Here is a 23,714-nt window from a genome sequence, read left to right as displayed (position 1 = left end):
GTGTGGCAGACAGAGATGAGATGCTTCCCCAGAGTTTCTGCAGGAAGTATTGAATACTGGATTTTTTATCCCTCAGAAAACTGAAGAAATATAGTTGTTTATTCAAGCATTGTGCTCTCTGCAGCCATACTTTCCATGCTTTTTAATTAATCCAGTGAGCAATGTTATCTTGAGCTAAAGGCAATTGAAGACAGCCAGTGGTGGTACACAGTATAAAACTGGCCTAGTTCTCCACTATATGAAGTACGCAGATGATGCCAGATAGGAGCAAAGTTTACTTACCCCAAAGCAAGGAGTAGTGTAACTCTGAACACCTTAAAAGCCCGTGGAGAGATACCAGGTGTAGAAACAGGTAGCAAATGAGCATTTAAATAAAAATAAATTAATTATATATGCTTTTTGCCAATGCAATGGCCACAAAAAAGCAGCAACTGCATTGCCACTTTCTTCCTTGCACAGATTGCTTTCTTTTATACTATCAAGGTGGTGGGACTGTGGAGAAGAGTAAATAAAAGTTATCGTGAGCAGATATTCTAGGCCAAACACACTGAGACCTCTTTCACTGATGCCAAATGCTTGCTACATTTATGTCTCCTTTTTGTGCAAAGAGAGGAGGAGAGCATCAAGGACCTGCAGTCTGTCTCAAAACATGTGAAAATAAACCAGCCTTGTTATTGATAGACCTGCAAACCCTCATCCAAAAGCCCTCAATAGTCAAGGCAAGTGCAAAGGAACAAGAGATAGACTGCAGTAGATTCGCTGAGTGTGGTAGCTTCTCCCAGCACAATCCAGCAGAGATTTCTTTGAGAATGATGCAAAGTTCCAGAGCTCCACTAAAAAGTTCAAAGAAGGAATTGATCTCCAGAGAACTATAGAAATCATTCATGGGGACCACCAAGGTCTCCTACAGTTCTTTATTATCCTGAATGTGTAGAAATCTGTAATAGAAATACTAAATTCTGTCTGAATGGAGATGATTTAATACGAGAACACCAGATGAAAGAAAAGGTAGAAGGGTTATGTGGCTTTGGCACCTAGACTAGCAGGTCCTTGAAGGCATGCTAGGTCTATGTGCAGCTTCTCAGTTCTGGAAAACAAGGGAGAGCAGAAAAAAAGGGGGAGCAGAATGGGATTGGAGCCTCAAAGCAGTCAGAAGAGATAAATGAGAGATAATAAATCTTAATGGCGACAGTAGTGGGATACAAATGCAGAAGAGAGGAAACAGGGTAATCACTGACAACTCCTAAAAGTTGGTATGTGAAAACCTAGAACATGATCACAACTCTAAAACCCCAAGAGATTTAAAAAGGAGTCACCAGACTGCACCTCTTGTCCTGCGTATTATGGAATCAGGAATCTGGAAACAGCATCCAGGCTGTGTGGACCCAAGACTTGGGGCATTGGAGTGTGCAGTGTGAGAGAATGAGCCAGATAGACTAGTTCTATTGCAAAATAAAATTACCTTTCCACCCTCTAAGGTCTCACCCTGAGCTCTGCTACATTGCTGCTGCAAGGCTGCAATAGTATACCACCTAATTAATACAGAGAGGAACAAAAAGACCCAAATCTGGCACAGGGGTTTTAAAGGGAAATTTATTCATATTCCTGCATCCCACATAAAGTAGCAACTGAAGGATGGAAGAAAACAGCAATGGTGAAAGCCAAAGCCAAATCAGGCATTTCTTCACCCCTAACAGCAATAAACGGCAAAATTAAACACCTGATTAATGAAGATGACATTACAATAGGCAGCCCTTATAACTCTTACATAATTCAAAGGGTAAGTTGAGATACAGGTGTTGATAGCTTAAACACACACTGACATGGAAAGTGCTACAGTGATAGTGGAAAGAGGCATTTATAAATGATGAAAACAAACCATTTCAACAGGGTGGCTCTTCACTGGAGCAGAAAATGCAGAACTGCAGCTAGCTAGTGATACACCAGAGTTAAAGATGATGTGAACCAGAAGAGATTGAGCTTGATAGCTGAGGAGGCTTCAGACCATCAGCACGGGTTCAGGCAACCAGGGCCGCCAGGGCCAGGGGTGAGCACTTAGTGCTCTGGGACCTGCAGAAGCTGATGTTCAGATTTGGAAGCTTCTCCTGCACAAATGGCTTCTGTCAGGGACAAAGAAGACTATGGATCAGAGGTGTTTCTGGCTTCCACTGCTCTGCTCTGCTCCAGAGTGCCTTCTTTTTAATGCAATTTTTCTTGCTTATTAATTTTCTTCACATTTAACCTTAGCAGATATTTGTTTTGACTATTGGGAGAAGGGGAGTAAACTCAAGCAGATGCATAGGGCCTAACTACAACTTCAATATGCTTGGTAATATATGGGTATGTAAAAAAAAAAAGAAAAAAAGAAATTGAAGAAAAATGCAGTATAGCAAATGTTTTAGTGTTAGGCCATGTGTTCTTAACAAATTTGCACAAGTTAATGGAAGCAGTCTAGAGATAAAAGTATTAAACTAGTGAACACAATAGCGAAACAGATGAGACCTAAAAATGGAATAAGTACATATATTTGTAATGTTTGTCTGTAATCTTTTTGTACTTGTAATTCACCAGTAAGTAATTCTTAATTTTTTTTAAAAGGTATTTAAATTTTCAATGAAGACCACCTGTAATATGGTTTCTGAGATGTTTCATTGGTCTGAGGCATTCTCAGATGGCTGATATAAACTATGTGGTGGAAAAGTGTCTGGTAATGATTTGAAAGCATGAACAAGCCAAAAGGTTTTGGTTTTGGCTTTTAGGGCTTTTTGTGTGCATGTGTTTGTCTATTTATTTAGGTTTCTTCTGACAAAATTCACCTTTTTCAGGATCCTCAGGATTTCACAGGTTTCCCCTTATCTGAGCCATGACATCCACAATCCCTTGTTCACTTCACAGCATCTCCCTGTGTTAAATGTGTTTTTACAAAGCTTTCAGGGTTCCACACATTTCCAACTGCTCATTTGGGGGAAATAGAAGCCCTAGCTATTTAAACAATAACAAAAGCCATAGAGCTAAATTTATGTGAGAGAGGTGTGACAAATAAACAATCAAAACTCCTCTTTTAAATACCCAGGAAAAGGTGTAATGAAATTCCACAGGAGTAAACGGAATTATTCCACATACAGACTCCTTCAGGAGGCCACAACCCGATCCCCAAATGGTTAGACTAACCCCTGGTTATTCTGGAAACATGCCACCTTGGTAAAAGTCATAATAATGGTGAGTTCAGGAAACCTGTAGCCATTTTTATAGCATGGACTTTTCCTTCCAACATGTGGCTGGTTGATAACACCCAGTGGCAGCAGCAGGGACTGAGTGTGTGGCCTGCACACAGTTTGCCCACAATATTAAAGCAGGACATTGTCTTCAATCCCCAGTTTTTTCCTGAACACGGTAGAGCTGTGTTGCAGCACACAGTCCTTGCTTACTACTGTCTGCCACCTGTTAACTGAATTTAGAGTGCCTGCCCAAGCAAGTTGACCCAAGCACAGTAACATAGGATGTATACTTCTCAGCTATGTACTATATGTAAAGTATAAACCATAAAAGTCTCCCATAAAAAAAAGTCCAAGGAACCCCATGCCACAGAATGGAACCAGAAAGAGGAAACTATTATGAAAAATGTTGGAGTTGCCTGTTTATTTTGCCTGAACTGAGTGAAACATAAAGAGTAAACTGAGTGAAACATAAAGAGTAAACTGAGCATGTAGCTGATGAAAAGTGAAGTTGATTTTAAATTAAATGTATAAATTAATCACATTTTAAAATATAACATTGAAGGTATTGGGTAATGAGAATTAGAACTGCATTCACATCACTGAAATTTACTTATCTAAAAGTTAGGTGTCCAGTTAAAGGTGGTGGTGTGAGGTTCCTCTGCTATACTGGATGAAGAGGCTATCACCGCAAGCAGGCAATTTGTCCAGTTTCACTTATATCACTAGTCTCAGCCCATGCTGCTTGCCCCAGAGAGATAACTCCCTTTCACTTTCTGAAGGTCCTTCTTTGTTGAGCCCAGAAGAATGCCAAGCAGCTCTCTGAGTGTCGTGCTTAACTCTAAAGCAAGATGAGTCTTACCTTTCTATGCACTACCATGGACTCAAAAGTTGTTGCCTGTTGCCTTCATAATTTCTTAGAAGTAACTATAATACTATTTTATTCTGGTAACAGTGTACATAGCAGTGGTCAATGCTCTCCTGGTAATAACATCCCACAGTTTGAAAATCAACCCTTTCAGTTCTTATAATAAATGTAAAATTGCCTATTGTCTTTTGCTGAGCTGAATAAGACCCACTCATGTACGTACCAGTCTCTATACCTCTGACTGCTTCTGCATTATTTGTACACAGATTGTTATCAGTACAGGGGCATATGAAAAAAAATTATTTATACTTTTGTATATCTTTACATATCTTTACATTTAAGTGCTTCTGAATGTGAATAATACAAAGACAGCTTGAACAGTATGGACCAGTGTCTTGAAATTTGAGGATATCAAAAAAAGGTGGGCAATTTATCTTGTGTTTTTAAATAACAGCTGTTTCACTGTCTGTGTGGCTTTCTGTATCGACTAGCTTGTACTGTCAGATATCACTGAAAGAATATCAGCCTTACTTATGCCATCTTTTTCTACTATGGTTTAAGCGATGGTTTACGATAAGGAAAATACTAAGGAAAATACTATGGCTCATTTAATCAGCAATTTTGCAAGTGTTTTACTTATGTCAACAAAGAACAAATCGTTTTTAACATCTGGTATCTAGAATGCAGTATGCAGCATAAATTATTCAAATCAAAGCAACATAAATCTTTGTACAGCAAAGACGAAGCCTCAGAATTCATTGCTGTGTGTTACAGCTTTGGATAGGACAATGACCTCTAATCAAAACTCCTCAGTACAGTCCCTACACTTAAGATGCCAACTTGCCACTAAGGACCTGATTATCTATAAATTTATGGGAACCTGCAATAACTGGTGTTTGCCTCCTGATAATGTTTTTTGACACATATCAGGAGATTCAGCTGATCTGTGTTAGAGATTATTGTACAGAATCTGCAGTTTATACGGGCAATGAGTAGACAGAAGGTCCATTTGAGACCTTTAGCTATAGAGAAGCACATAAGGAAAACTGTTTCCATAGAAACATGCCCCACAGCTGTAGTTAGTATAGGAAAAATAGTTTTATGATTATTTCAGTGAAGTTCTACCTTTTGTTTTCAATGCAAGATGTATACAATAGGTTTTTCATAGTGTGATCTCACTGTAGCTAAGGCCTTACATGAGATATTCACCCCAAAGTGAAGGATTTCCTTTCCCTTATATGTTCCTAATTGTTCTATTAGATTGTGTGCACAGTGTCCACAGCAGAATGATTTTTATATAAAACACTATTGCTTTTCAGTATTTATGCTTTGTACAATAAATACTCACTTTTACATTAACTCAAAAAATTTTAAATAAAATTCTCAGATAAAAAGCCAAGGGTGAGATAAATTTCCAGCAAATTCGGGGGAGGGATATTCAGTGATTCCAGGAGGGGATGAGTCAGGTCAAAAGAGAACTATAGGAAAATAGAGGAAGGGCATGAATCATTTCCTAATAGTTTGGCAATATCTTTTTCCATTTAGATGGAATTTATTTCCAACTTAGATGGAAAATTTCTAACCAGTTCCCTGGAAATGACAAGTTTGGTCTATTGCCAAACTAGTTAATCCAAGACACTTTTAGGAAAGTTCTTGGTTCTGCTTCTTCACTTGGCTGCAAAAGCACATGACAGAATCCACCTTGTGGTGGTAAGCAGAGAGATCTGCACATCTAGTTGATTTTTCTCCTTTTCATTTCAAAAGTGTCAACAAGGCTGCAAATTTCCCCTACCTGCCTGGCATAAGCATGGACTTTATTAGCTGCTTCCATGTACATATGCAATATGCAGAGTAACATGACATCTTGTACAAGATCCCGGAATAGCACTACAGCAAAAGGAAAAAAAAAAGAAAAAATTGTGTGACATTTTGTGCACTATTTTAGTAACAACTTACTAAGACCATACCATTATGAATTGATTGGGCTACAGAGGATTTCAGAAGTACTTCAATAAAAAATAACTTAATAATCCACAATTCAGTAAGATGTAACCAAACAATTCACATATACAAGACAAAAACCAACCAACCAAACAAAAAAACCAAAACACTTCCACAAGCCTCCAAAGCACTTCCAAGGACAAATTTCTTTCCAAAACAGGAATGACTGTCTTGGTCATTTTTCTTTAAAGTTCGCAATATGAACCATCTTGGCTTCCCAACAACTACAGTAAAGCTTCAAGGAGATTTTCCTCATAGCATTTAATTTGTTAATGGGATTTGTATGCACCATTCCAAAGAAGTATCAAGAAAGTTGGTCTCATTGTTTGCGATGGCCAAACAAGGGAAAGAATATTTGTGTCATCTAAAATCCATCCATTTTCTCCTCACAGAGACATAATTGGGCATTTAAAACTCAGAGAGGTGGAAGAGTCAGCTCAGATTCCACCTAAGTCTATAGGATTAATCTCTATGTCAATTCTAATGGTACAAAAGATCTGAGTGTAATTTCCTTTTCTGCCTTGTGGTATACCAGATTGCATAAGATTGCATGTATTATTTTAAGATTTTCCAGAGAAAATATTGCCAGGCTTCCCTACAAGGGCTTTCAACCACAGTACAGCTTTTAAGGGGAAGAGCACTGGATGAAACAGAAACAGAGAATTTAAGGAGTATAGGAAGAAAGTTTCAGAGCAGGCAGAGGAGATAAAAGAGGGAGCAAATTCATTACAGTATCTGAAAATGAACAAGGAAATCTTGGAATGATTAAAGGAAAAGACAAAATTACCACTGACTTAGCAGAGCCTAGAGTTAATTCCAGGAGAGAAATTTGTGTTGCAAGGGAGAACTGTCAATAAAATCAGGAGTCTGCGTTACATCAGCAGGCTGAATTGCCACATTTTCATACAAACTTGAGTGCCATGAGCTGATATCGGTAGATGCAAAGAGGAAGGGAGCTGCAGTGGAAAGGGTCAATGCAAACCACTATTGCTGTTGGCAGAATCACCAAATACAAAAATTTTGATAGAAAGTGAACACAGAAACAGCTTTGACTTCGAGACTCTGAGTGCAGGCAGGACATACCCTTGTCCTCATTGTAAGCTACAGGACTGAAGGAGCTGCAAAGTAACACTGAGAAGAGACCCAGCCTGCTCAGGAGCCTCAGCCATGGATCTGGGCATGGCTGAAGCTTGTGTTCAATGCAGAGGAGCAAGAGCCAGCCCCAGCCACTCCAGCCTAAATAACTGCTCTGTCACAACAGAGGTATCTTCTGCTGCTCATTTGGCTGGGGGAGGAAAGGGAGAGGTTCATGGAGGGAGGCTTTGCCTTCTTTGTTTCCAGGAAAAGCATGAAGTATCTTCTCCTCCCACCCCCCCATATTTTACAGAAGAAAAGAAGAAGGAGCTCTGTAAATTAAATCAAAAAGCAATGAGTATTTCTTAAGCTTCTGAAATCAGTTCAAGCACTTAGGCAAAGCTAACACAGCTAGAGGCTTCTTAGCCACAGCAAAAGGGGACTTTACCCCCATTGAGCACATGTGACAGTCTCCCACCATGGGGAGAGATGGGAAACAGCCAAAGAGTTCCATGGTTCTTTCACCAAGCCTTCATCTCACTTTCTATTTTGACTGTATTGCAGGGGTCCATTTTAACTTGCTGGTTTTATTGTTTTGTTTTGTTTTTATTTGGACTGCTCTCCAGTGTCTGATTGGAGAAGAGAGACTTGAAAAAGGCAAATCCATTTTGCATCAATAACAAAACATCGCATTTCTAAAAGAAGGAAAACAACAGCTTTTGAAAAACAAGCCTGTGCTTGTTAGTCTGTTGGTTCCTAGAGAACAGTTATCAAGCCAAAGGAGTCCTGGTGATCATGTTTTGCCAGCACAGACAGAACAAAGGATTATTAAAAATAATGTAAACTGATGACATATGTTACCAGTATTAAAATTGATGCACATTCCTGTGTAGCTTAGGGGAAGCCAGAAGCTGGATTTTATCTTAAACAAAGTCAGAAAATAAAAGCAAACCGTTTCAGTCCTATTACAGGGAGGTATTTCTTTCTGTCTGCTTGGAAAGGAGAGGTTGGGGGAAGCAGGTTTGTTTTGGACAAAACTCAGACAATCCCCCTCCTGCTGCCAAGTAGATTCAGGTACTTCTGTGAATATTTTCCCCACAAAAAGGTTATGAACTAACTCCAGGAGCAACCAGATGTCTGTGAAAAAGTAGCAATATCAGACCTACCATTTTAGACACAAAAACACATTTCACAAAACATTTTAATATCAAGTATTAAAATCTTTTAGTGGTGGTGACATGTAGATGTTATAGCCAGAAATTAAGGTCCATTTGTCCCAGTCATGAGAAAAAAATTGCACAAGAAAGCCACCCTTGTTACTGAAAGCTCTCACACCTAGACTATGACTTCTGTACCATCACAAGCAGTTTGAAACCCTTCACTGAGGTATTTTCTCATGTTGCCTCTTAACCCATGCTCACCTGGTCTTTTGCTCAGTATGGGAATCTTGAAATGAGCCCTGGTTTGCAGTTTCACTCTACTCCCGACCTTGAGGTTCCCACAAAGCAAAGGAACTTGTTTGTAATGCTCACACATTATGCTGGGATGGTGCCCTGTCAACACATGCAGTGTTATGGACTGGAAAATCCAAATACAGTTTGTGCAGCCATTGGAGGTTTTCCACAGAGTACTTGCAAGGGCCTCTCCTAATTGAATTTGCCAAAATTCACATGAACTCAGATTTAATCCAATCAGTTCTACATCACATCTTTCAACATCGACAAAATATTTTTTTCTAATTGTGACTCCCTTATGGAACCAAATGAATCAGAAAAGGACTTAAATGAAAACCAGTCCAGATTGTTCTACACTTTAACCTTACATCTGTGGTTAATTAGGATGCTCAATTTCCCTAAACTCAAGTCATAAAATGGAAGTAATCTGTGGCCTGTTTGTCAGTCATTATAGGGCAGCAGACCTGCAAATCAGGGCAGGCTCAAATGCACAGGATCCTGTTCAACACGGCCATTGAAGGAAACGTGCAAGATGTTATTGTGCAGCAGGCTGGAAGGGAGCTGGGAGGAAAGTTTGCTGAGAAAGATGTACGTGAATGACCTGTGTGCTGAGAATGTGTCTGAACCTTGAAAGAACGGAGCAAAAAATATGAAAAATCTGTGATTATTTAAGGCTCTCTCATTCTGGCCACATGAGGCTCTTATGGAAGGTCTGGTGATAGCTGAGGCTGGACACTGCCACAAAAAAGGCAGCAGCATACTCTTCACACCTGAACTTCTCTCTTAAGAGTGCCAGCACTTTAGGCTGGTATAACCATTTAGGGTGTAATTTTCGTCCTCATGGGCCACCACTACCCAAGTCCTGCTCTCTGGTCCTGGTTCTGCACACCATGAGGGCCATCCATCTTTCCCTTCTGGTTCAGTCATGTGAAGGGCTGTGTTGTAGAGCTGAGCAAGTAAAACTCCTCATAATTCTTTCCAATGGATTTTCTAAGGACCTGGATCATTTCCCCAGCTCAGTTTTGCAGTTCAGTCTCTCATACTGGTACACCAGCTGAGAATGCAGCAAAGGGTTGGCATCTCCTGGAAAGGCTTTGGAACTGGCAGTGTTGTCACATGGAACAATGTCCTCAAACACTGTGTCTCCTCATAGCCAGCAAAAGTAGCTACAATTAACCCACATCCCTATACATGTGAGAAAGGCTTGTCATATAGAGTTGTTAAAGATGCACTATTTGGGGCTAGGGCAAATCACTGGAGGAACAATGAAACCCTACCCCACACACCAAGGTCTGTCATCATTCATTTCAAACATACACTTCAGAGTGTTGCTGTTATGTTGTTTTTTGACATTTTGAGATCTGCATGAGAAATCCCTGTGGACGTGCTGTAAATCCATATCTACAGCAGTAAGTTTTCATTGCATCAGTGTTATTAAATATATATATGCACTTATATATATATTATTTGGCAATGCTGAATGAACAATTGGCCTTTAACTCCTCCTAGACTATTAGGTCGTACTATAGGTCAGTGAAAAAGTAATTTTCGCTAGATTTGTAATAAGGTCTGGGATTTGACCTATGACCCCAATGTCACAAGGTATTCATTATCTCCACACAGATGATATACAGGCAAAGAAACATATATTTTTTATAGAACTGGAAAAATTATATTTGATGGATACATTTTATTAGATGGATTTTATTACCTCGATAAACTCAATTAGCTGACTTCATTAATTTTGAAAATGTAACTTATTTAAATCCAGTTATTCTCCTTGTGGCCATTAGTTTTCAAAACATAAATGTGAGCTCAGGGCAGAGTTGATTTTTTTGGTTCAGTGACCAAATGAAAAAAAACCATGAAACAAGAAAAAAATCTCCTAACCAGAAAAAAAACTTATTTGTATAAGTGCAGAATGCTTCATTAAACACATGATTAAACCTTTTTTTCCTGTTTCTTAGGTTAATTTTTTTCTTTCGTTCTTAAAAAACATTAGCAAACATTTGAAACATCGTTTCCTAAAGAGAAGCTGAAATGTTTTTCTTTCAAGGCAAGAGAAACTAGCACTTCATCTTTTCTTTTTGGGGGGGGAGTTTGTTTGCTTTGTCTTAATTTAATAAAACAGTTTCAATCTCCTGTCTCTGGACTCAGGAAACAATTTTACTAGTCCATCAAAAAATTCCACCCACTCTGAATATCTCTACTTACAGAAAAATATTAGTGATGTAGTAATCAGAATATAAAGGGCTAAAGACATAACTGATAGACATCTGCAAAAAATATACCCATACAAAAACAGACATGTTGCAAGAGTTTTTGAGAGGTAATGGATGAGTCTGTGAACCGCTTGTCCATATGATATTGTCCCTCAGATGATTTCCAGGTGCAGTTCTGCCACAGCCACAAAAATCCACCCTCTGTATTGCAGATGCCTCTCTCCTTACCAAAAAAAGAGGGTGAGAGGCCATCAGCAGATTATGGGGTTCATTTCCTAATATTAGGTTTAAAGCTGGGTGTTCAGACCAAGCTATGATTGCAGAGAGATAAAGCTCCACCTGAGACCAAGCCAACACCACATGACAGGACAGGAGTCAGAGGCAGCTGGGGTGGGTGACTTGCCTGTTGGGGTTCCTACTGCTGCCCCCAGTGCAGGGGGAGTCTAGGCAATGTGCCCAGACCAGGCATCTTGGAGGCATGTGATTAGAGTTAGGTGAGATGAATCCCATCCGCCTGCATCCCGGGAAACATCACCAATGATCATGTTAGCACAGAGCTAAATATTCAGGATGAAGCTCCCTCAAACCTGTTTCACCGAGTTCCTGCTGCCCAGAGCTGCTGTGAGCAGCAAGGTAGGAGCCCCTCAGCACCGGGAAAGCTCCAAGGAATGTAGAAGGTCTAATTATGGCTATATTAGGAAAGAAAGGAGCATAGGACAATGATATTCCCACTGTTTCCCAGGGCAGAGTAACTCCTCGGAGGGCTTCTCCAGATAACTGTAGTTAAGAACAGACGTTCATGGCCACTGATTTGGCTGAGGACTGGAAGTGGGGTGGTAATGCACCATGAATAACCAACCCACTGATGTCAAGGATCTAGCCACTAGGGCAAGGTCCACTATTACTGTCAGCATCATGAAGGAGCTTTTATTCTGAGACTGAACTACTTGTGTGTCCATCCACTGAATTCTTGTTAAAAGACTAAACCTGCTTGGGGATAAAAATCTGTTACAAGTGAGAAGCAATTTACAGTAGAGAATTGACCTATAAAACCAACGCATTTCCATTGCACTAATCCAAAACATATTTCAGAAAATAGGTCTGCGCTCTAAAAAAGATCTTGTTAAAACAACCATCCTGTTAAAATTATGAGCTTAGCACAGCAAGCCTGTATATTTAAACAGAATTTTCCTGTGTTGGCCCATAGTCCTAGGAAATTTTCTAATATGGTGACCTCACTCTCAAAAAACAGTGGGAGGTTAGAAGTAAGGAACATCCCTGGGACTTCAGAGCAAGTAACTTACAAGACTCCCGCCTTTCAGACTTCTCTGCCTTCTCTTCATTTCTGCATTGTCTCTCATACTGTCCCTTACACCTGGAACATTTTGGCCTCTTTCTTTCTATCTGCCAAATATTTTCCCCTCTCCATTTCAAATTCCTTCTTCATTGACTAATTCACTTCCTCCTGACTTCTTGGATCTGGGGCCCTGATCTCCCACACTGAAGCTCACTCACCTGGGGAGAAAGCCAGACAGCCAGTGCACGTGCTCTGCAGTCACCTCTCAAAGCTCAGGATATATGTACACATGCACAGTGACCTGGGAGATGACTCCCTGCAGTCAGGACAACAACGTTTCATGTTATCCTGGATCATTAGAGGGTTTTTTTTTCAGGACAGGTCCACAGTACTTGAACCAGGATCCTCCAGTACTTCCACAGAAGTCAGAGGCTCTGAGAGGGGAAGAGCAGCATCTAACTTTTTAGGAAAGCCAACTTCAGTACCTGAGGGCTCCAGGTCCTGTTCCAGAGCCCGCTGAACTCTGTGGAAGGAAGTCAGTGGACTTTCAGGGACCTATCGCTGAAAGGTTGCATCTCAGCAGAGAAATAATAAAGTCCTGTTGTATAAAAGAGTTCCACAGAGGTAAACTATTTTAGTGGAAAACATCTCACAAGCTGGAGAGGTTCACAGTGACCACTGGGAAGCCCCTGTGTGTTTGTGCTTTCTTTTTTCAACTAGTGTAGAAATGCAACTTCAACTTAAGTCCACTACTATTATTAAGTATGTTGAGAGAATGAGAACCAGAGCAAAAATAAAGCTAACAAATCTTTAATTTTTTTCCTCTTCCTATCCTCTTGCTTCCAGATGTTGCAGTCAGTACTTCATATATTTTAAAAACACAAATCATGAGTACAACAGAATTCTTCACAGCAGCCTACTTTATTAGCATACAGATTGTAGCACAAGGGTCAGACTCAGCAAAGAGGCAAAGGCGCCTATCTCAGCCTTGTCTGTGTCCACTGTCACTAATCCATCTTCCCATTCCTTGATGAGTAAATATTTTTCTTGTTCAATCTTTTGCTACCAGTGTAGCTGAAAGACTCTTCCTATTACCCTTGATGTCACTTAGAAGCATTACGTCTAGGCGAGGTTTGTTTTTCCTGACACCATCCCTACCTGTTTCTATATCTCTCTTTTATGGTACATCCAAGCTTCCACCTTCTGTATGATGCCTTTTTGCACTGGACGTCCACCATGAACTCTCTGCTTCCTGAAAGGAGTCTCCTGATGCCTGTCTATCTTTGTGAGTACCAGAATGGACTGTTCTTTTGCTTAGAGAATGCTGTCCTTGAAAACTTGTCAGCTTTCCTGAACTGCTTTGCCTTTCAGTGTCCACCGGGATCCCACTTACCAGTTTCCTAAATAAGCCGAAATTTGCTCTCCTAAAGTCCAGTGTCTGCTCTCTGTTAGTCTCCTTCCTCACTCCCTGCAAGACCTCCTACCCCACCGTTTGCTGATTCACACATCCCCAAACCATTCTCCCTCGTCAGTGAATAGCAGACATAGCTATCCCTGGTTCACCCCCCAGTACCTGTTTCAAGAAGTTATTCCTGATGCCCTCCAGAAATCTCCTGGATTGCTGGTGTCCCACACTGCCCTTCCAGCAGATGTCAGGGAGGTTAAACTCCTCTATGAGAACCAGGTTCTGTTCTTCAGAGACTTTATCCCCTTGCTCACCTTGGTGGTGCACCTGTAATACCCTCTCACCATGATATCCCCCTTACAGGCCTTCCCCTGATCCACAGGCTGTCCACCAGTCCATCATCCACCCCACTGAAGAGATCCTTGCACCCAGGCTGATCCTTCATAGAGACCGTAAGCCCTTTACACCTTCATCTTCCCTACCAGTCTCTCCTGGAGAGCTGGTACCAACCCATCACAGCCAACTCAGGTGTGCAGGCTGGCCCACCACTTCTCAGTTATTCCAACAACATTGTAATTAAGTGGGAAAAAAAATTCTCCTGGTTTTCAGTCTTGTTACAGTACCTTGGGTTCTGTTAGTTTTCAAGTGTGTATCTGCAGAAAGGGGCTCAGGAAGCAGAAATACCAGGAGGACCCAGCACCAAACACAGCTCTTGTGGCCAACAATTGTCCTCTGCCTTGCAGAAGGCACAGATACTACTGAGCAGTGGCAGCAGCAGGGTTAGTTCCTGGACAAAAGCACTCTGCAGGGATCTGCTCCCCCACAGTTCCCTCATCCCCTGTGACAGGAGCAAAGCCATAAGGATGGCATCAGGATGTGTAAAGCCAGAGAGGTCCAGGAATTTTTAGGGGCAGCTGGAGAGGTTGTTTGCTGTGTGATGAGGATCTGGGACTGAATAATTCAATTCTGCCTGGCCTGCTGGAGTCAGCAGAGACCTTATGGAGAAGCACAGGCCACACAATCAAACCACGGTTTCCTCCACGCTTCAGAGCATGCAGTGTGCCTCTCCGTTGAAGAGCTCTGAACTTCTCATCCTTTCAAATGCCTAACAAATGTGTTAGATTATGTGGCAAAGCAGATTTTCAGATGTTGACAAAGCCTTGTTAATCAGGAAAGTAGAGCTCTATCTACAGAGATACACAATATACAAGAAGAAATTTCAGCACCTCATTAGAAAGATAAATTAATGTCTTCTCTGAGATTGTAGCACAGGCAAAACACGTCCTCATATGGTATAAACACTTGGTGAGATGAGTGTCACAGCTTTACCATGATTTCCCCACCGAAGAGTAAAGTGGCCATCCCAAACTAACGTAAATCAAAATTTTATGCTACCTAGGGCATGTTCTGTCTCCCCTTCTTCTTGTAATGATCTCCATCAACTATCAGATCATATAATTTAACATAACACAAAATATGGACCTCTTGACACAAATCACCTCCTGTACTCAAGGAGGGACAGTTCTAATTTGTGCCAGATGGCTTCAGACTACAAGAAACATCATGCCACCTAGCCAAGCCCAAGTGCATCTCACCCTGCCCAAAAATGCCTTTTCCTATTCTTCTTCTTTCCACCTAGACAACAGCAGATGTGGGAGGCAGCCAGCAGCACCTCTGTGCACCAACTGAGGATGATGCCAAGCTCCAGTTAAGGCACCCAAGGGTCACATCCAAGATGTTTTGTACAGAGGTGAAAGGAAAAAGAATCTGCTCTTTTGCTTTTTAAAAGAGTCATAAATCAACAGGAAAAAGAAAACAGTGAACTTCAGAATTAAATGCATGAGAATGTTTAATATATTGCCAGAATGTCAATGAAAATTAAGTGGATTTCAAGGAATCTAGAGAAAATCATCCCTTTCAGTCAAACATTAATAAAAGTCTGCAGTGATACAGAGATGATCTCATGCTCATGATTGTCTCCCATATGCAACTTTTTCCTTGGTAAAGTTTTGTGTGTTTTTTCTAACTCCCAGATGTTATAAAGTTAATTACACAAACAGTTGTGTATTGCAAAAAAAAAAAAGGCATAAAGAATACTGGATGCATGAGTCACTACAGAGTAACACAGAATGAAGGAAAATGATCATCAGAAAAAGGTAATTTATACAATAGTACCAGAGCTGAAATTCTTCAGTATTCTTCAGGCAGATCCTGCTTTTTGCAAGGGAGAAATTTTCTGCTCAGGCTGCAAATTGCTGGGAGCGTCCTCTGTGCACAACCCCAGCTGGAAAGTAATGCTTGCCAGTGAAGGGTGGTATAAATACAAAAACATCTAGAGGAAAGTCTTTTGCAGATCAGTATGTCATAAACCCTCTGCTCATTGTGCTTCATTGTCCCACATGCAAAGCAGGATGTAAGAAACTGTGTTCTTTAAGGTCCAACTGTTTTGGGAAACACATGCACTTTACCACTGGCATTCATGCAATCCATCTCTGCAGTGCATAGCTGTGCCATAAGTCTGGTGCCAGGGATGCACCAAGTGACTCAGCATGACTGAAAATTTGCAGGATTTGAACATGTAAATATGGGCGCGCAGGTTCATATTATTGTTTGGAAGGTGTAGATGTTCTTTCCCTTTTTAAGAAAATGCATTCAAAGATACTTAAAACTGCTTAGTGCTAGCTTCATGACAGTAATTGAGCTCCTTAGCCTCCTTCTGGAAACATTCAAAAATATCCAGGTTCCTTTCCTCACTGGAAAGAGTATACCTGTGAGTAAAGACCAAAGAGATCAGCCACCAACCTATTTACTTTAAAGAAAACACTCTGCTTGTTGAAAGACAGTCAGCTATCCTAGTTTGGGCTATGCTGTACACCCTTTTTTTGGCCCTATCACATGATTGACCCTCTTCCATAAAAATCCCAACCATGCAGGTCACTAAATACCCATCAGAGCAGAGAGAGAATGATTCTCATGATGGAATGTGACATTATCTAGCATAGATGGAAAGGTGCTTGGGTGTAAATACCAAAAGAGATGACAGATTTAATGTAAGTCAAAATCTGGAGTTGGATAACAGGGATCTGATGGTAGCATCTGGCCTCTGGTGACAACATTCGAATTGAGAGATAGTTTGTCTAATAAGTACTGTTGAAAGCCAAAAGATTTCTAGAAAATAATAATTCATAGATTCAGAGAACTGGAGGTGTAGAGTTGCCATTTCACTTCTTAACAACCATTTTTCCAGTTATTTCCTAACTTTCTTTTGAAGGCTAACAGGTCATCTTTTGGCACGGAGGATTACAGTTCACTACCTCTGACTATTTATAGTTAATTCTTTGACTCTGCCACAAGAGCTTGGGGGACTACTTCGTAAAACAGATTTTAAAAATATTTCCTACTACATTTGTCAGGTGATGAGACATTTTACTAACTTTGTTGCTATGAATTTTTATCAAGCCAATGAGGAATATTCATTCCTAAGGGATTTGAACTAATAAAATTGTAAAATGAAAAGCTATAACATGTGCTTCATCTTTTGATTACTATGTTTTTAAAACTGACTCTCATCCTGTGCGTAATCCCAACTATTTCTGCTTTTGAAAATACTTACATTTGCCTTTGTTGCACCGTGTTTTTTAAAGCTCTGACACCTGCAATCCGGTGAATATGTGGGAAACATATAAACCCGTGATTGATGTAGATGCCTAAACTGACCCGTTTTAGTGCCAAGAGGAATTGTTATGATTGTCTCACTACTTTCCATATAATTGAGCCCCTAGAACTTCCCTATATTAATTTGTGCTTCAAGATTAAAAGCTGTGCTTGCAGCAGAGTGGGTCTTTTAAAAAAATGTTTCATTTTGATTTAAAAAACTCCATTAATGAAGAATCCAGCACAATTCTTTGTAAATCATTCCAAATGATTAATTATCCTTGCTGTTAAGAATATGCACCTTCTTTTTTTGCTCTGAATTTGCCTTACTTCAGTTTCCAGTGACTGGTCTTATTAGTCACTGTACCTTTGTCTGCCAGACTGAAAAACTCTGTATTACCTAAATCTTTTCCTTGTGGAGGTACTTATATGCTATGATCAAGTCACCGTTAACCTTTTCTCTTGGAAGTTATTTTTCCTATTAGTTATCCATTGATTATTCTCAGAGCTCCTCTCTGAACTCATGCCAATATGTTTTATAACTTTCTTAAATTTTGAGCACTGATTCTGGACATAGGACCCCAACAAGCACAGTGGAAATAGTTTACTACCTATTCCTTTTTTTTATACCAGCAGGAACTGATTTAGTCCTTCTGGCCTCAGTGCCATGCTGAGAGGTTGTGCTCAAGTGACTTTCATCCTAGCCACAAATACAAATACAATTTCCAAAATTTTCTACTTCTCCAAGCAGAGCTCCCCTGGAAGTGCAACCTTACAATTTTATGTTTTGTTCCCAGACTGGTCATTTCACATTCAGTCACCCCAAAAGACTTCTCATTTCACCAGGTCCAGCATTTTCTCTCTCTGTCAGTGGCTATCTCCAAATTATTGTCTCAGATGTGAGGAACTCCATCTTTGACCCTTAAGTTATTGCTAAAAATGGGAAACATCAAGAACAAACAAACAAGTAATGTACGTTCTTGATGGAGACTCCCTGTTTACAATCAGAGTTGGTCGCATCACTGAACTCAGTTTCAGTGTATTTAATGTGTGACATTGATTTTATAATATTCTCATTTGTTATGCAAGTTGTGTGGTCCTATATGCAATAATGTTGGAATTTTATTACACTGCAAATACTGTTACTTTTATCAACCAAAGTTGTAATCACATTAAAATTTATCCTGAGCTAGACTGGCAAGATTCTTCTATAAATAATTATTAATGACATTTCCTTCCTTTAAATGATTATTAATCTGGCCCCATATATACGCTTCCACTACATTGTCAGGGAATGGTATCCAGCAGCTTTGATTACTTGAGGTATCTCTTCTGCTTTTTCTAAATATGGGTGCATATGCTATTTTTCTGAAGTCTTCCTATTTCCCACAATTTACTGAAACTCAGCATTAATGATTATCATGGTTTGAGATTCTCCAAAATCCTAATTCCCTAGTCTAAACCCCCTTGCACATCTCAACCTAATGTGAGATGGGTTTTCCAGACAAAACACGCCAGACTCAGAATGGGGGAAAGGGAATATATTACAATGACTGTACCAATAAATATTATAATACGTTATACACACGATCACAACTATCTCTACCATGACATATGTATTTACAATGGATCAGATCTCCTCTCCCCTCCAAATAAAAGTCCAGGAGGGAAGAAGGACAGATCCCTTCCAGTCTCTAAGCAGGAGTATCTTCTACAGCAGCAATCTGTCCTCTTCACATGCATGCAGCAGCTGTGGCTAGATCTCTGCCAGCACTCACGAGGGAGGCCTCCAAGCCTCTCTCAGCCCCCTTGACGCAGGCAAAGGGGTCTTCTGTGGGCTACGTCACCCCAGACAAAGGTCGTCCCAACACAGTCATACCACGAAACACTGGGGGTCTTCATGGCGGTCTGGTATCTTCAGGGGGCTCAAACCCCTTCCAGAGCTTCTGTGCCCTGCTTCAAAATGGCTGCGAGCTTCTTTGTAGCTTGCAGCAAGGGAGGGCTCCAAGGTCAACCTCCACACACCATCCTGGCTGAGCTCTCAGGACGACTGAACTTCTTAGCTCCTTTACTCCATTTAGGACTTCTAATCAAGAGTCCACCCCCTCCATTTTTTGGAGGGATCTCAAAGGAGTTTGGGGGGGTCTGGTTCAGTTCTTACCCCCAAAACTCTGTCTCTCAGCTGCTGGCTCTTGTTCTCGTCCTCTCTCTCTCCTTCCAGGAGTTCTTTCTGTGTTGCTGCCTGCCTGTTGTTGCTGCTGGTCTTATCTCTCTTGGCCCTCTGCCACCGTTTCTCAACACAGTTCTGCTGCTGCTGCTGTTGCTCACAGTGAAGAAACATCTCCAGGTTCAGCTACAGACACTTCGTCCAGCTTAACACTGGTTTTGAGTTTCTATGACCCCAGCCGGCGGCTGGGGGGCTGTGGCCTCCCAGAGGGGCTCTTACCCCTTCAGCTCATGGCTTCAGAACATGGCTACTTCTTCTTCAACCCAAACTACAACTCTTCTCTTCCGTTTGGTTGTGATATGTTTACATTTTTGCAGAAGCACTCATTGGACAAAACTTCAAAACTTCAAGAGTTACCACCCCCGGGTGTTACCACTTTCAACTGCAGGGGGAAAACCTGGTTGAAATGATCCATCATACTTCTTAGCTCACAGCTGAAACACTCGGACATGATAATACGAAAAGTCCTATTTTGGTAACTATAATTTAACACCATCATTAGACACTGTGAAAGGGGGACATATTTTATCATTATTGCATTACTTAAATACACTATCTGTTTTCTTCTTCTCTCTTCCTCCAGTCAGAATATAGAAAGGTTTACTGAACATTTGTCTCTTATTGACAATTCTGCCATGTCTAACTCGTTAGTGAAACAACACCTTCATTGAGATTCCTTTTACTCTTTAGATACTCAAAACCTTTTTCCACTGCCTTATATTCTGCTGGCTATAGATTTACCCTTGTAACCTTTTCCTTTCTTCATCTAATTTCTTAATTTCACAATTTATCCTTACTGGTATTCACCTTTCTTTTTTCCATATATTGTTTTTAAGTTGCTGTGAATCCTTTCTCTTCCCATATGCACCTGGCTATGTTCAAACCTTCTTTCTTTTCACATCTTCTAAGCTGACTCATGTCTTAATTATTCCATTTTTGTGGAATAGAACTCTGAGAAATTCAAAGTAAATATATTGCTGATGTAAACTTTATGTTGTTTGCATAAACAGACATAGTTAGGCCAAGCCTGAACAACTGCTGACTTCTAGTTCTCAGCTTGCTTTCTGTCTGTCAAGATGAGGCCAAATCCCAAATTGTCCTGTGTTGGTTGTTACCCTTTCTGAGCTAGAATATTGTCATCTATAATTTTGCAAAATTTCAAGGGTATTTTAGTACTTGGCAGCATGAAACTTCCAATATGTGTCATTCAGACTGAAATCCTCCATGATAGCACAGCTTTTCTTTTCCTATACCTGATAGATGAGTGTTTAGGCAGCCAGTGTTTGCTGCTCTCTAGTGTGATTTGGCAGTCAGCAGTAGGCACCAGCAGTCCTCTGTCTTCTGCTTTAAGTTTCAGAACAGCAGCCCATAAGCACTTAAGAGTACTTGGCAATGATTCAGAGACAGGTGATGCTATTTGCAATGTAGGCTGCTTTTCTCTGTTCTTTTACGCAAATTCCATCAGTCCCTGAAAATAAAAGTTTCGTACCACTGATTTTAACATTCCAGTCATGCCAATTTTCCTTCTGGTGGCTTATAAAGCCAAGTGGAGTGTCTGTGCACTAATCAGTGAGCAAGTACCTTTCCTTTTGCTTATTATTGGGCTTCTTGCAATCCTGGAAGCAATTAGAGACTTTTCTTCAGGTTTCTGGCACCTTGATTAATTTTGTTCTGGGTATCTTGATTTTCCTGCTTTCTCTCTCCTTCACCACTTTGTACTTTTGTTGTTGTTTAGTTCGATACCTTTCAGTCCAGTCTAAGCAGCCCATATCTCAAAAAACTAGTTTCCATCTGCTATGATTGCTTCTTCTGAGACTAGTTAACCAGCCTTTCCTATCCTCTCCAAAGGAAAGACGGAAATTCCCTTGAACAAAAACGGTCTGCCCAGTGCCATTTGCCTCACTAGCAGCACACTTTGGACATCATTTTGATGCAGCTTCATTCTGTCTGTGGTCTCTGGAGCTGCTACCAACCTATGGGACACCATATAGTCCTGGGTCACAAGTGCTAGGCATGACAGAGGCAGCAGGACTGAGGGGTGAGAACCTTCCCTGGCTGTACATTTTCCTCCACTGACATCTCCACCCATCTCCACTTTAATATGGCTCTTTTAAAACAAAAGAGGAACTTTGCAACTTCTGATTTCATAAAACTATAAGACCTAATGCCCTGGCCAACTAAAACTACTGCCATTTTGGGTTACTCCCTACATCACTTATTGTACGGGTCAGGAGGATGTGGGGGGCAACCAGGGCTTAGCTGATATATCTGGGCACCGTAATTCTCAGAGCCCTTAAAGAGCACTTAAGGGAACACAAGCTCATTCCTTGCCAAGCACATTCCACATCTGGTTGCTTGCCAGTGGAATCCCAGATCCTCAGTGGGGGTTTTTGGGAACACCTCTTGCAGAGATGCTGGGCTGCCCTCTGGAATTTGGGCAGTTCAAGTCCTCCCTAAACGTGTGGTTCTAGTTCAGACAAACATAGCTAGGAAATAGGTTTGATTCCCTTACTTTTCTCACAGGGTTTTAGAGGAGAACAATTCATCAGGGAGACAGAAAGTTTCACGTATGTCCAGGCAGCTTTATGGCTCAGCTTCTGCAGGATTAAAGCTTGAAATCCTGCTGCTTTTGCAGCCTGACAGATCGCACTGGAGCAATGGGCAATCCTTAGAAAGTACATATGGAGCACAGCAGGTCCAAGTGAGACCCTCCTTGCAGTGTAAGAAATTTTCTTCCATTGGTGTTCACCTACCCAACAGTCAACCTGTACCCTAAGACAATTATTTCACTTCTATTTGTTTCCATTCTGCTATTTATCCATTTAGCATCATCCCACACCACTTTCTATGTGTTGCTCTTGGAATCACTGGGCTTTGTTGGTCATCACTGACTTTCCTACCAAGCAGAGTTGAATCTCAAATTCTTTTTCCCCCCTGTTTTGTTTTTTTTGGGTTTCTTTTTTTTTTTTTCTGTACATTGATTATATCAGTAGAGTGAAGGAAAGTATTACAGGGAGAGACAGTGTGGTAAGAGAGGCATTGAAAGGGAAGTCAGCATATATTTGTGCTGTCAGTTTTAATGCATCATCTGTTGACTCTGTATATATTATGTGGTCCAGAAATAGTTTCTGCATATCTTGTCCATCTCCTGTTTTATCCTGCAATTGAGATGTTAGAGTTCCACATTCTTTTTGAGTTTAGACTCCTTTCTTTGATTCTTGGGATGGATACTAGCTTCCCAGGTCTGACAATTGCAGGGGATTGGTGGAATGGCTAATTCTTTCTCCCAACAGGACCTTTTCTATAATATTTCATAAGATGATGTCATGGTTTCACTCCAGCCAGCAAACAAGGACCACACAGCTGCTTGCTCTAAACGTTCCCCCTCTTCCTCCATCTTCCACCCCTCATCAGCCTCTGAAGAGGCCTTCAAATATTACCAGTGCCGACCATATTGCAAGTCGTCATGGCAGGGTATTGGAAAAAGTTTAAAATCTGTGAGTTTCCAGGTGCAGCCACAGCTCCATACTAGCCACCGTGAAGAAAATTAACTATACCTCAGCCAAAACCAGCACAAATGATCATAATAATGTTGTTTCACCTTTACAGTTGTATTTAGTAATTTCTTTCTGCATGACATAGCCAGCTCCAGAGCAGAGAACAGGTGATTTTGCAATCTAAAGACTGACAAACCCCACTCGTCACACAGACAAATAGATCCTTTTAATCATTAAAAACTGCTGCTCTGTGTCTTTTTCAATAGGGAATGAGGTCTGGGACAGGGGGATGCTTTAGGAAGTGAACCATGGAAGTGAAGTCGTTCTTCCTCAAATAATGTTAAATAATCAGCAAAAATATATTGGGGGAGGGGTGGGGAGGTGGCAGAGACAGAATCGGGAGGAACACAACATGTTTTCCTCCCCCAGTTATTTGGATAGTAACTGTAGCTATTACTAGGGGGAAAAATCACAGTGTATGCTGTTGACAGCTGCTGGCAATGGTGAATATTCTCTTCACGACCCTTACTCAGTGCCAGCAGACAGACGACCCTCTGAGCTGCTGGCACCATGTCCTGTAGAGCCAGTGTGCACCAGCCAGTGGCCAGTGGGGCTTAGACTCCCTCACAGAGATAAACAACAATGCTGTGTCTTGTGTGCACCTTCAACGTGGTCTATTCTGGGTTTTGATGTAATCATTTCACAGAAGGAGTAACCGAGGCAAGAGGATACAGAGTTTTTACACCTTATACAACAGAGACAAAAATATCACTTTCATTTCCCAGGTTTCCTATAAGATG

This window comes from Chiroxiphia lanceolata, chromosome 2 (genome assembly GCF_009829145.1).
Source record: "Chiroxiphia lanceolata isolate bChiLan1 chromosome 2, bChiLan1.pri, whole genome shotgun sequence".
In the NCBI taxonomy this organism is placed as follows: Eukaryota; Metazoa; Chordata; class Aves; order Passeriformes; family Pipridae; genus Chiroxiphia; species Chiroxiphia lanceolata.
The sequence above is the reverse complement of the archived record's forward strand: the minus strand, read 5'-3'. Positions refer to the sequence as shown.